Source organism: Microplitis demolitor, chromosome 10 (assembly GCF_026212275.2).
Source record: "Microplitis demolitor isolate Queensland-Clemson2020A chromosome 10, iyMicDemo2.1a, whole genome shotgun sequence".
Taxonomy (NCBI): Eukaryota; Metazoa; Arthropoda; class Insecta; order Hymenoptera; family Braconidae; genus Microplitis; species Microplitis demolitor.
Genome location: NC_068554.1, coordinates 4,390,814 through 4,406,202, shown reverse-complemented (window position 1 = coordinate 4,406,202; position 15,389 = coordinate 4,390,814). Strand labels below are relative to the sequence as shown.

The 15,389-nt window shown below is 28.4% G+C and overlaps 1 protein-coding gene across 8 annotated transcripts in view; it reads left to right on the top strand.

Moving 5' to 3' along the window:
* The window catches only part of LOC103580284 (uncharacterized), a 64,484-nt gene that overhangs the window by 7,059 nt on the left and 42,036 nt on the right, over positions 1–15,389 (top strand). For 2 of the 8 annotated variants that reach the window (XM_053742304.1, XM_053742297.1), the window contains exon 1: positions 3,765–4,285. The exons of 1 other annotated variant lie outside the window; for it this stretch is intronic. The gene's annotated coding sequence lies outside the window, so the exon portion shown is untranslated. Of the gene's footprint in view, positions 1–2,403; positions 2,487–3,763; positions 4,314–5,622; positions 5,950–15,389 lie in introns of those variants that run through there. 5 more of the 8 variants (XM_008561984.2, XM_053742303.1, XM_008561983.3 and 2 more) reach the window with 5 other exon arrangements.

Below are 15,389 nucleotides of genomic sequence, written 5' to 3'. Positions count from 1 at the left end.
TAAACCCAATAGCATACGTGTGTGAGGTCTCGCAACTTTATATCCAGCAGACACGAGCAGCCGGATCGATCAAGTTATATCCGGGTATCCACTGGCGTTATACGCTATTCGCAATCAGTTTTCATGCAAAAAATCATCATTCTCAATATAGCAATGTAGGCAAAGAAAATGATCCACCTATAAAATAAAGCTGACCTAAACAACTATATGTATTCGAAAATTTTAAAAATAAATTTTAAACCACAGAAAATAATAATTTCTGGGTACAAAAAATTTTGCATCAGAAATTGAAAAAAAATTTATTCTTGGTAAAAAGTTAGCCAATGTCTAATAATTTTTGGATTTTTTTATAAATGATAAATTATAAAAAAAAAAATTTGTTGAAAAAAAATCCGAAAATTTATAATTGTTTATTAACTTCAGAATCTGGAATTTTTTTCTAGGCCTAAGACAATTTTAGCCTTCGATTCATAATGCAAAATATTTTTTGCACCGAGAAATCTCTTTTTTCTGCGCAGTCTTTCCTATACATCTAGAAATTATAAATATTTTAGCAACTGAATTAAATTCCAGCTAAAAATTTATCTACACTGCATTAAATTATTTTTATCTTGCCAAGTAGAATGCGTGGGCGTGGAGAATGGAAACAAAATTTAAGAATAAAAATAAACTATATATATATATATATACATATAAAATTAAAGTCGTTACTCCCCTGCACAACTACTTGCCGCAAAATAAGTTTTTGGATTTCGAGGCCGAATTTATTTTTGTTTCAACATGCAAACGTCTATAGTCATACCACATCAATATATAATAACCGAGTACAAAAGTCACCAACCGACGTTAAGCCATTTAAGTTTTAACGTCTTATACAATATTAAACCGACTCATGTAGATATAGATAAAGATAGTGTGTAGTATGTATGCACATCAATATATATATACAATAATATCTAGTACATACACTATACCAAGTCTACTCATGTTAAATATCAGTGAATCTCACGCTTTGATTTATATCTATCAAGGTTTGATTGACCATAAAGACATGTGACTGTTTTATAGGCATTTTATGTCTCTTATATATTTTAAGTTGACAATAATTACCCATATAAACAATAAAATTTTAGGGGGGGCGTTTTGAGTTTTATGTTTTAAGGATATATAATGAATATATGATTAAATTTTTGGACCGAAAAATTAAAAATTCAGTGAGTTATTCGCAATCTCCTAAGGCTCCAAAAAAAAGTCACTGCTGCAGTGATAGCGACCTTCAGTGTATAAAATCAAAAAAACCAAAAATTTTATTAAACTAGAAAGTGTTTCCGGTATCATGACCTTCGATTGAAAAGAAAAATTCAAATTTAACAAGATGGCGGAGTTTTAAAAAAAAAGTTTCAAATTTCACGCCAAAATTTGACGATTTTTGGCCTGCCAAAATTTCACTTTTTATTCGATTTGAAAACTGGAGGTCCATAATATGGAGAAACATAAAAGAAGCTGCAATAACTGCAATTTTGAAAAATGTATTTTCGAAAACCGATACGCGGCTGCTCTTCAGATCGCCGTAACTCAAAAACTACTTGAAATTTTAGTATGTCATTTTTGAAGGTTCAGACTATCGGAATATGCAAAAAAAATGGATTTTTTAAAAATTTCACACTAGTGATTTCCCTTAAAAGTAATTTAATTAATCACAATAATATTTAACTCATGTTTAGTAATTTTTAGTTTTAAATTTAAAATTGTAAAAGTAGTAAGTAAAGTAAGGAAATTAAGTGGCATTGGTAGTGTAGCTGGTGGTGCTGATATTAAAGTATATCCCCTTTAAGTCGGGAACAGCTCGTTCGTTCTCAAGTCTGAACCAAACGAAACGTACTAGCGCGGTTGGCTCTACTCGTGAAACAGCAAACTTGTCTTCTCGTGTTATGTATATTACCAACTTGGAATTGTCTCTGTGCTCTTGTCTCATCGCTTTAACTAAATACTGATACTTAATTATTCCCAGACTAGTGTTTTTTTTATCTTCATATATATATATTTAACTCTATTAAAAAATACATACACATATTTGTAGACCGACGAACAGGATTTTTACCAACGAGATTTACATCAGTGCTGCATTATTATATTATTCGGCACATTTTTAATTTAATGAAACGGCATTTAAGGCGCGAAACCCAAGAAATAGTAGGCAAGTTGTGTTGGAGTTATTTTCACGTTTGGCTAAGCTTTAAGTGTTCATTCCTCTAGTCTCAAGTTCCTCAGTATGTTTTACTCAAGTGTTATATGTGACCCATGAGCATGCGCGTGTGATATTTTCAGTGCTAAATAATTCCTTACAAGTGTAAAGTACAAATAATACAGCCAATAGTTTAATAATAATAAATATTATCCAATAGATATATTATTTATATGTAAATATCTAAAGCTGACCAGGAATTTTTTGGAATAAATTCCTTACACCGAAAATTTTAGTGCAGGTGGATATTTTTTCTACAAAACTCATATTTGAGAAAAAAAAATAACTTTTATTAGTGAGTGTGGATGAAGCAGACATCAGATAAATTTAAAATTGTAAATAAGTAGAGTTTAAATTAATAAAATAAAATTTTTAAAAATGCGCATTTAAAAAATTTAAAATTTGATAAGTGCATTTTTTATAAATATTATTTTTTAAATTACTTATAATTTTAAATTTGTCTGATGTCTGCTACGTTTGTACTCGTTTGATACAAGAGTATATTCTTTAACGTTTTCGAGAATATATAATTTTATCTCAAGAATTTATTGAATTGATGAAAATAATTTTTACTTAATTCAAATAAAGTTACTTTTCTGTTTACCTAGACTATAATAACAAAAATAAATATTTATGCTTTTTTCTCAAGAAATTAATAATTAATAATAATGAAATAAATATTTTTAATAGATTTCTTTAAAAAAGAAATTCTTGTTTGGACAATAGTATTTTTTTTCATGAGCGTAAATGTAGCAGACATACAAGTTTTTAATTACATATAAAATAATTAAAATAATAAAATTTAAAAAAATGCATGTACTGAATTTTGAATTTTCTAAACATGGATTTTTTTATTTTTATTTTATAAACGTTTTAAATTATTATTTAAAAGTTCTAAAAATTGTCAGATGTCCGCTAACTTTACTATCATTTATTTTCTCAGTGTAAATTCAAAAATAAATGACAAAATAAGATCCTGAAATAAAAATATTATTATTAATATAATTTTAAAAAAAAATAAAATTCTTTGTCGGACATAGAAACAATAAATTTGAACACTTACACCATTAAAAGTAGTACGTGTGCGTTGATCTATAGAATTTATAGTAATATAAGTAAGAAGTCTATTTATTACATAGTCTGTATAGAGTAGAGCCTATGGGCTATGGAGTAGATGTAGAATGTACTCATGTAGATGAGTAGGAAGAGTAGCGCCACCTGGGCCCTTCCTCGACGCGTCCCTGTCCTGCCGCAACTCCCCTTCTCCCATTGAAAGTTGGCGCCCCCCTGCCGCTTGCATCTCTCTCACCAGCTTACACCAGCGGTACCGTAATCTCTTTCGGTCTTTGTCCCTCCAGACGCCGACGTAGTTTTCTCCCCTCCTTTCCCCCTGGCCCCTTACTCGGTCACTTGCTCACTCACTCACTGGTTCGGTCTCTCTCAGTTTTTGCCGCCTCGCCTCGCCCGGCCAACCGTCCATCCGTCTGTCCTTACGTCCGTCCACGGTGTGTTCGATCTATGGTTGTGTCGGTGTAGTGTATTTCTATCGTGACGTTAACCTGCCGGCCCTGAAAATCTATGGGCCCTGAAAATCGGCCACCATACCCTGGATAAATAAAAACTACCATCAGGGTTTGCTTTTTTTTTATTTTTAATATTTTAAATAAAATACCGCGAAATAAATAATTTATTTAAAATTTTAAATATAAAATACGTGCCGTGTTATTGTCGTAACGAGTATCAAACGCATAGCAGCAGTCCCAGCAACACCACCGGTTACATCTTTCTTAATATTTTATAACCCAGTTCATTCTCTTATATTATATATATATATGTATATATATACATATTTGTGTTATCATATTTTAAATATGTTCTGTGTTTTTGTTTAATCGCAATGTGTGTTGTGTTTTAAATATAATTCGATTAATTCGTCGCGAGTAAATACCAAGTGATTATTATCATTATTTAGTGGGTACTGCATATACCGAGCGGCAGTTTTTTTATTTTTAAATTTTAAAATAACTTTCAAATCTGATGGTGGGTAACAAATACGTGGAAATAATCGGTGATTCATTTAATAAAAATCTTGAGCAAATAGAACATAATTTCAAATAATTCTTTTTTTTTTTTTTTTTTTTTTTACTATTATATCAAATATATATGTGTTGATGATAACACATACAATTATTCGTAAAACATTTATAACTCGGTTAAAACTAACTTTTATTACCGTCCTTGTTTGTGCCAACGCTTACCCTGCATCCATAACAAGCTTTGCTCTTTGTCTAATTATTTTATCTCTTTTCTCAGGCCTTTCTATAACTTATTTTATTTTTATAATTTTTCATACTAAACACTCGACGTTAAATTATATTTTTTTTCTATTTCAATCGCTGAACAAATAAATTGTAAATCAGCAACCAAACGGTTTCATCTGAGCCTCCATTTAAATTTAAATAAAAACCAACAAATTCTAATGATACTGAAGCTACCCGACGTTTAAAAATTTTCTTTAAAAATTATAAATTATAAAAAAAAATTATTTGGAAAAATTGCACTTACAGTTTTTTAAATTTTCTACAAGTGCATTTTTTTAGTTCTTTTTTTTTTGTAATTGATTTGGAGAAAAAAAAATCAAAAAGTTTTTGTGTCAATTTATGATTGTGATAAGTGGAAATTTTTTTAATTTTTAAATAAATAAATAAAATGTCAGTATGATAAAAATAAAAAAATGCATATTTAGATCAATAAGAAGTCAGTATGTGCATTTTTTTAGATTTCACTATTTTAATTCATTTATTTATTTATTTAAAATTTTAAATTGTGAGTGTTAATGTAGCAGACATTATAGACAAATTTAAAATTATTACTTAATAAATAAATAATAAATAAAATTAAATTTAAAAAAAATGCGCATTTAAAAAATGAAAAAATTAATAAGTGCAATTTTTCAAAATATTTTTTTAAAATTATTTACTCTATTTATAATTTTAAATTTGTCTTCTACATTCAAACTCATATTTAAAATTTAAAAAAATGTCTCGTCTGCAATCAATCTAAAGTTTCAGGATCATAATTCTATTAATTATTATAAATATACACATATATTTTTTTAAAAAAATAAGTTATTAAGTTACTGTGAGTGTTCTCTTTTCACTGTTCAGTTTACGCTGGGAAAGTTTAAATACCGAGAAATAAAAACGAGGAAACTTGGATGGTGTCAGCACCAAATGAACTTATTGCTTAGTAGAATAAATATACAGGAATTTATAAAAATTTATCGGTGCTATGAAGACTATTATTAGTGATAATATTATTTGTTCTGTGTGTTAATTAATAGTTTTCTGAAATAACTGTGATAGGTTTATGATATTGATACTGATGACACTACTGCTGATGATGATGTTGATGATGAAGATAGTGTTTTGTACAGCAGATAGTGAAGATAATTAACTGAAATAATAAAATGATATAAAGAAGAAAAGAAGAATAAGAAGAAATGATTGGAGAGCATTTAATATTGTGGGACGCGCGACTACGCCATCTCCTCGTACTCGGTGCTCGGTGTGCGGCTTGTGTTCTCTCGACAGAGTTTCTCCAGTAGTGCACGTTGACCCGGCGCAAACGCCGGGCTTCGTACCACCCTTGGACTACGACGAAGACCTCGACGACGGATTCTAGACCACGCTCGAATCTCCCAGGTTCGATTTTTATTGGTTACTTTTTTTTTTTTTTCATAACCTCTTTTTTTATTTTTCATATGCGAGTATGTACTAATACTACCTAGCGTAATTTCAGTATGTTATTATGTGCCGTTAAAAGTAAAGTGTGATATCCAACTAAGCCTAGTGCATGAAAGAGTGAGCGAAAGAGTTTGAGTGAGTAAGCAAGACGGTGTTATGTTTCCTGTATGTTACGCCCATCTTTTATATCATCCGGATTCGTACACTAAACCAATTCTTCACGTTTACTTCCGTTATCATTTTCAAGGACTCGAAAAAGTTTGTCGTCAAGGTACGATATTTTCAGTGTTTTCTTATTCTCAGTGAGTTTAAATTTTAAATTTTCATAATAATGATAATAAACGAGTGTGAATGGAGCTGCAGACAAATTTAAACTTATGAGTAAATGATAAATAATTTAAAAAATGATATTTATAAAAAATGCGCTTATTAATTTTTTAATTTTTTAAATGCGCATTTTTTAAAATTTTATTTTTTTAATTATTTATTCGGTTTATTAAAAAGTTTAAATTTGTTTGATGGCTGCTATATTCACACTCATGATAATAATGAATAAATAAATAGACTTAAATAGTGACGAAATTACAAAAGAGTATATGACCTCTCCAAACTACAAATAGTTAGATGATTATTTATAGATCTCATGCCACTAATTTTATTATTATTTTTTATTTAATCGACTTACCGACGGTAGACGAGTGATTAATTTTTTACTGTGTGTGTGTTCTATTTACTTAATATTTTAATTTTCTGTGTTTCAAAATTTTAAATTTTATTAAATTATAATTCGCGCATTTTATTTTAAATATCGAGAGTTTATGCGCGGGTGAAAATAATAAATAAATTATTTTATAGTGAATAAATAATAATTGAGCGAGTTCCATTTTGTGAACGTCGAAATTGCAATTTATTATACCGACGCGTTGACGTACTTGTTCATTTTACGCCTATATTTTTTCATTTAAATCAATAATTATTATTATTAAGTAGAAAATAACGTTAGGTAGTTTATTATCTTACTAAATTTTCTCTAATCTTTATCAGTGATGATAATACTATTTTTTTATTAATGATAAAGTATCAGTGTTCGTATTTAATTATCAGTGAATATATATACTTTTTTTTTTAAGTTCATTTTTTAAATAACGCGGGTGAAATTTAAAAAAAAAATATTTTAAATCTACAAGTGTGGATGTAGCAGACATCAGATAAATTTAAAATTATAAATAATTAAAAAAATAATATTTTTAAAAAATGCACTTATTCATTTTTTTAATTTTTGAATGCCCATTTTTTAAAATTTTATATTATTAATTATTTACTCTATTTATGAATAGTTACAAATTTTTCTAATGTCTGCTACATTCACACTCATTTAAGTCTTTATATTGGCTTCAGTTTTACGTCAGTGATTTTCTTATATATTTTATTTTATTTTTTTTTAATTCCATTGATATAAAAAAAAAAAAAGAAAAAAAAATTAAAGTATTTTGTTACTTTTAAATTTGATTGGCAATAAAAGAATTTAATTGTTTATGTAAGATAGGAGTAAATGCATTTTTAGTCAACAAAATAATTTAATATTTTTTCGATTATTATTAATGGCGTGATTTCGTTTCAAAAAATAGAATTTATTCAGTGATAAAAGTGTGTCATTAGTGACTGTCATTAGTCATACAAATTATTAACTATTTTATATATATTTGATATTTTTTTTTAGAAACTTATGTTCGGACTTATTTTCATTGTTTCAATTTTGAATTACGTTTTAATTTTTGTTTATCAATATATTTATTTTTAATTGACAGATTAATTACAAAAAAAAAAAAAAAAATTAAGTTTTAATCAATAAAATTAGAAAATTATTAAGTGAACAAAAATAGAATCGATTTATTTTTACGTGGCTAAAATGCATGATGACGTGGAGAATAGGTTTGAGTGATATGATGTCATTGGTAAAAAGATTTAAATAATTGAAAAAAATACACGTACGTAGAGTTATTGACAATAGCTTTTTATCATGGCTATTGTATAAATATATCATTATCTAAAATAATTAAATTAACACTTGATAAGTGGGACATAAAGAAAATAAAAAAATCCACGGTACGAATTGCAGTTTACTTAAAAATAATTTCAAACGACCTTCTACTGTTATTTGCTCATAATTATCGCCATTATCGTATTAAAATATCAAAATTTTATATTATTTATACAAACATATTTTGGGTATATAGAAAATTCAATATTTAATTGCAGTAGTAATTATAGAAAAATATTCTTTATACATTCAATATGTTAAAATTTAGGTCGAAAGGTCTCGATAAATTTATAGAAAAATTAAAGATATTCGTTAAATTTTGAATTTGAATCTGCTAGAATTTTTAAGAAAGATCATATAATTAATTAATATTGGTTCTAAATTGTGCGAAAGAAAGATATTGAATTTGATAAAATGTTAATTAATTTTGAAATATTTGTTATAAACTTTAATATTTGAATATACATTAACATTAAGAATAATAATAGAATTTAATAATATCAGTTCTAAATAAGAAATAAAACTATTAAATTGGATTCTTCTATTGGATTTTTAATATTTTCTGTTAAAAATTTCATACAAGATTAGGTATCAATATTTTGAATAACGTTCTTAATTCTACAAATACTCATCTGGATATTCTGAAAAATTATGCTAATATTCATAAGCGTACTAAATTTTCAAAAGCTTAAATTTCAAAACAAAGCTGTGCTAAAAATTGCGTTATAACTTTTGTTTCTGAATTTTAAGAAAAAATTTTAAACAATACATTTAGTTTTTTAAAATGGACCCTAAATTTTTAGTAAGGTTTGAATATTCTTCTCAACATTCTCTCATTCTCAGTTTTAGTTTTAGTCTTGGTCTTGGTATGAGTGTCCACTAGTGTGTGTCAGAATACAGAGAATGGCCTCGATCTTTTTCATTTCCATCATCATCATCGTACATATAAAGAGCTGACCAGTAAACACGTGCATATTTTTCTTATATACATCAGTCTAATCCAAAAGCTCTCGTACATATAATGGCCCTTTACCAACACAACTCTACTATACTCCAATACATGGTCGTTTTCTAACGCGTCCTTTAAACAGAGACATCTATATATCTCCATATATACATATCCATAGTTCTTTATATTCTTTTCACAGACGTAACTTTTATGTAGACGGCTACTCATATGCAAATATTTATTCAATCGCCATATTGGTTGAATTTTAAAAATAAACAAAATAATAAATAATTATTATTACTGTAAATTCATCGTATTGTAGTGTGAGTTGTTTTAAGTGATGCTGAGGAATTTTTTAAGCATACGGTATATGAAGGAAACCAATAGTGATTGGACACGTACAATGAGAATGTTGAATCATGGTCGTCATCGTGATACGATCATCAGCATCACCACCAGCAGCATCGAATGCCAGCCAGTAAACATTCTAGGCATAATTAACGTTACATTACATCATGTACATCCTCTCTTTGCTCCAACACGCCCCAAAATCCAGTACAGGTTTGCTCTCTCTCATCTCGAGGTATCCTTGGCGGCAAACCGCGTTCGTAAACTCAAACAAACTTTACACAGAATCTAGACTAGAGTACACTAGTACGAGTATGTGTGTTTCCATGTTGAGGAATTTGAATTTGGGTCTTTTAGTTTTTTTTTTATAAAAACTACTTTGTCTTGCAGTTTTTTTTTTTTTTTTTGTTCTCTTGTGGCGGATGAAAAATTCCGGATGTTTAGAGAATGGGAGAGGAAGTGCTTGAATTGATGCTGATGCAATTTGCGAAATGCCTCGTGTTATTTTAAAATCACTGAATTATTTAAGTTAAAATTAATTTTATTCGCGAGGGAGAGGGAAAGCAATCAATAGTTGCAAGTACTTCAGGTGCGACAAATGAGAAAATTTTTAAAATTCAATATTACGCGACACATTTTCATCTCTAAGATTATCACGAATATTATTGGTTGCTGGGGAAATATTGGCTTTTTCCCTCCTTTCTTTCTTTCTTACTTTCTTTCCTTCATTATTATTATTATAATAATAATAATTATTATTATTATTATTATTTTTCTAAACTTTTTCTTTTTTTGTCTTCTACTAAAGTAGAGCAGCTACGAAATAATTTATGAGCAAAGTTAATCTCGGACATTTTGTGGTTAACGTATATGCTCTGGAATCATGTCACTATTGCCCGGTTCTTTATTTCTTCCATTTAAAATCTAACTATCAACTAAAAACTATTCTTCTGTCCTTCCGCAGTTGATCATTGTTGAATATTCTTATACGTCACATACTTGTCCATTGTTATTTAACTTTGATAATTTATTTCAACATTATTATTTTATAGTTCTGTAAAAACAAAAAAGTTTCGTTTCTTCCAACGAGTACATTTTTTATTTTCAGATAACAAAAAATAATAATGACGTTGGACTTGGAACCATATAAAAATTACAGAATATATTTATATAAAATTTAAAATAATACTCTTCAACTTGTCAGATGACTTTTAAAATGATGAATCATAAATGTTTAAACTCAAAATCTTTATTGTTTATATTTTATACCAATAATTTGATAATAATAACAATAATATATATGTAAATATATATATGCTTAACTGTAACAACGAAATAATATTTATTTATATTTTCTAAAATTATCAGCTGGACATTTATTTTATTTTCATTTCTTTAAAAATTTTTTCTCTAATTGAATGAAGAATATAAACGAAGTAAAAGAATAAAATAATAATCTGAAGTCTGAAGGCTTTATGGGCGCGTCGTGTCGATCGATCGAACTCCGATATCTCGACTAATATTATTGTAGCTTAAATATAAAAGAATTAAAATACGTTTGGTTTTAAATAAAACGTGGAAAATTGCAAGTAGAATTGGCTGATGGCCATCTCAGTTGACTCCCCGCCATTTTGTGTCGCTCATTCTTCTTTCTCTTATTTTCTCTCTTTGGCTCTGTTATGCACTAGCATGCACTGTTATGTTGTGCTGATGTTGGTGATCATCATGACCAGACACAGCTACAAACTTGAGGTAAAACCCATACCAATAATGCACACACACATATTTATACACATATATATAATATATAAGTAAAGTGGGGACTTGTAAAGTTGTCCTCAAGAACAACCGGTCGCTCTACGTCTTGTTCGTTTAATCTTTTCATGACTCGTCACGACAACGAGTCACTGAGCATTTCGACGTATCCTCCTTGACTACTCAACTACATCAGTAAGAGCAAATATCATAGGCAATAGACCATTTTATACTGCTACAAAACCAGTAGATTCTGTTATACAAAGCAAATATCGATCGGATGATACACTTTTGTTAAAACTCGGCTTGATTTTACCATTATTATTTATTTTCCAGCTCCAAAATCAATCGAGTTCATCTCGCTCTTATGACCATCCACATAAAATGGGTCATTCAAATATTTAAACTGCCTTCGTATTGTTATTATCGTAATTAATCTTCTTGATATTTTTTAGTTTCGATTTTAAAGCAGACTATTTAATAATGGCATTAAATTCGCTGGATCTCTGGAAAATATATAGTCTATAAAAGAAGTATAATGGCAATAGAAATGACAGCAATAAGTATCACGTCTAGAGTCTGTACATTCGATATATATTACATATATGTAATAAAATCAAGAGAACGCATTTTATCTGCACTTATAAAGAAGTAAAGAGTACAAGAAAAAATAACTTGCTCAATATTGATCGGATATAAATTTTTCTATATTTTTTTCTTACATTTCCTCTTAGCTCATTTCCACCGGAAGACATTTTGACACAATGTACATCTCTGTTTGAATTTTTTTGGTTGAAAAATTCATCCAATTCATTGACGAGAGCATGTCAATTTATTTATTTATATATTTATTTTATTTTTATTTGTCAATGGAAGAAACACATTGGCATGAACGCATTGCACGAGCAACACGTACTCAAGAGAAAGAGCAGTAGAGAACCATCAAAGACACGTCTCTTCAACTCTATTCTACGCCGGAAGCTCGGAGAATATTACATTCAACTCGCGTTCTCTTTATCTTTCTTCTTTTACTTTATTTATATTTCTTCACTTTGTCTTCATCCTCATCTTCATCCTCATCTTCTACATGTTATTTTTTTTATTTTCGTCACTTTTATTTAAAGTCTGATGCATTTTCTCAATGTGAATTCCTACAAGAACTCAACCATCCGACCGATCGACCAACCAACCAACCAAACCTAGCTGTCATTCTGTTAAATTTGCATTCGTGTATTATTGCAACACGCAATGCCTCGACCAAGATGACGACGTTGCTGTTGCTACTGGTTGTTGTTTTATAATTTCGCAATTTCCATATAAAAACACCTAGTAAAGAGACAAGAGATATGTATCCGCGTTATTTTACTACGTTCCTTCACCTTCTTCTTTTTCTACTCGTGGGAGCTCACCCACGTATTTACCCACGCGTCATATTTCCAATTTTTAAATCTCGGATTATAAAGATTATTTATTTATAATTTTATATTATATTATTAAAATATAAAAAATAACAATATACCGTTATACTTGTGCTCATTATCTCAGAAACAAAAACAATTTTATTGACTTGTAAATTTAAACTTGTCAAGAAATATTTTATTTTACATTCAAATTTGAATCACCAATAAATTATTTATTTTAAATGAAAATTTTAAATAAATTTTTTTACTAAATTTAAATCTCTAAAATTTATTTCTTTGTGATTTTCGTGAACTTTTCATGGTTTACCTTAAATTTGGATATAAAGTTTTAAAAAAATATGTAACGAAAATGAGTGGGAATGTAGCAGATATGAGACAAATTTTAAATTACAAATAAACGAATTAAGCAGTTAAAAATATAAAAAATAAAAAAAATGCACATACTGATTTTCAAATTCTATAAATGTGCATTTTTTTAATTTTTTAAAATTTACATTTAATTCACTTTCATAATTTTTTAAATTGACAATTGTCAGCTGCATTCACATTCAAGAGTAAAATAGTTTATTGTCAATTATAATTAAAATAACTAATTAACTATTGAGTTTAGATAAATTTTTGTGAATATCTTTTTTATAGGAAATTTAATTCTCTACAAATTCGTCCTCTTGTGTTTTTCGTGTATTTCTAATAGTTTAGCTGTTAACTTGATTTAAAGTTTACGGGAACGAAATTTATTTGAATATATTTTCAATTGTATTTATTCTAAAAATCATATATGATTCGTTAAAGTGAATCCAATGTAACTAGATCAATTCAAAGTTGACTGTTAATACAGCCATTTTTCGCTGATTAGCGTCAATCTATGCGTCTCTAATTAGTTGAGAAACATTTGCGTCACCTTCTCGTGTTCTACTTTTCGTGCACTCTCTAACTAGTCGGACAGTGACGCTCACTCATATGTCAGATACATCAAAAGTGTTGTCTACTTTTAAATAAAAAAAACATATATCTATATATATATCTATATAAGTAAATAAAGTGATCCGCTATGCACATATTTATTTATTTACCATCTTATTGTGTATGCATTTGAGATAATGATTAGCTATTTTTAAGCCGCCAAAAATATAAAATACTACTTGGAAATATATATTTTCTTGGAATAAAAGTTGTTAGTACGCACGGTGCATATACCGACACCTCTTTCATCCCCTATTGTTTATTCCTGAAGCGTAATTACAGGCAAAAAGAATAGTAAAAAAAAAAAATCTTTAAAATAATCGTGATTGAGACTGACGGCATAAAAGAGGAAGAAGACGAAGACTCGAAGAAGCGACAATTCAAATTGAATAAAAAAAAATAAAAATAAAAAAGGGAACAGTGTCTTTGTTTATTTTTATTTCGCGGCCCACTTCCTTACTACGATATCCGTTCTTTTAATACTCGTATTTATTTTTCAAAAGGTCTTTGATAAAAAATATTATTCGTTATCTGAAGCTACAATGGATCATCAGAAGTATAATAAAAATATAATGTCAGGATAAATTTTAAATTAGTAATGGATGGAGCATCGGTCGAATCGATTGCTAATTTAGCTGCTGGATGTCGTCGACGTCATGATATATGCATTACATAGACGACTGATTGCACGTGAATGAGAGACGTATAAAAAAAATAGCTCTGAAAACACCTGGAAAATAAAACTCGATGGTCTCATATAATAATCATCTGACGCAAAAGCTTCTCTGTAACGGAAACGGAGTGAATTTAAATTTTTCGAGATGGAAATAGAGAAAATGTAAAATTTATTTAAAGATTTTAAATTGTAAACTATTTTTGGTAATATTTGAATAGTATCTTGTTTGCTTTTTACTCTTATACATAAACTGTTGGTCTTCGTGGGAGAGTGAGGAAGTTTATAAAGAGACGGCTTTCGATAATCGCGCGAGGAGCCATAAGATTATTCGTGCAGGCGGGCGTCTGGCAAGACCGAGGTCACGCCAACATTGATGCGACCATATGCTCTATATATATGTTATCTACATATGTAGACCCTTTATCCAATCCTAAGACCATTTAAATTAAATCTCTCCCTCTATCTGATCTCCAGCAGTATCTTCTACTAGATAATGCTCCATTTTGTGTGTTAACGCATTTAATGTCTGACTGAATGGTCGGTTGGCTTTTAGATTTTTTTTAATAAATTCAGAAAATTTTTCATGTTTTATCAGAAAACTATTTTAAAAGGAACACTAATGTGATCGTCTGAAAAAAGATAATTTTTGGGATTTTTTTTAAAGGAAACTATTGCATAGAATATTTTAATGTTTGAAAGATATATTTCTAGATATATAATGAATATATGATAAAATTTTTGGACCAAAAAATTCAAAATTCACCGAGTTATTCGCAATCTCCCGAAGCTCCAAAAAAAAAGTCACTACTGCAGTGACGGCAACCTTCAGTGCATGAAATAAAAAAAACCAAAAATTTTTATTAAACTAGAAGGTGTTTCCGGTATCATGACTTTCGGTTGAAAAGAAAAATTTAAATTTAACAAAATGGCGGAGTTTTAAAAAAAAAAGTTTCAAATTTCGCGCTAAAATTTGACTATTTTTGGCCTGTCAAAATTTCACTTTTTATTTGATTTGAAAACTGGAGGTCCATAATATAACTGCAATTATGAAAAATGTATTTTCGAAAACCTATACGCGGCTGCTCTTCAAATCACCGTAACTCAAAAACTACTTGAAATTTTAGTGTCATTTTTGAAGGTATATACTATCGAAATATGCAAAAAAAAATATATTTTTTCAAAATTTCACACTAGTGGTCTCCCTTAATGTCTTGCTAATAAATTCTACTTAAAAATATTATAATT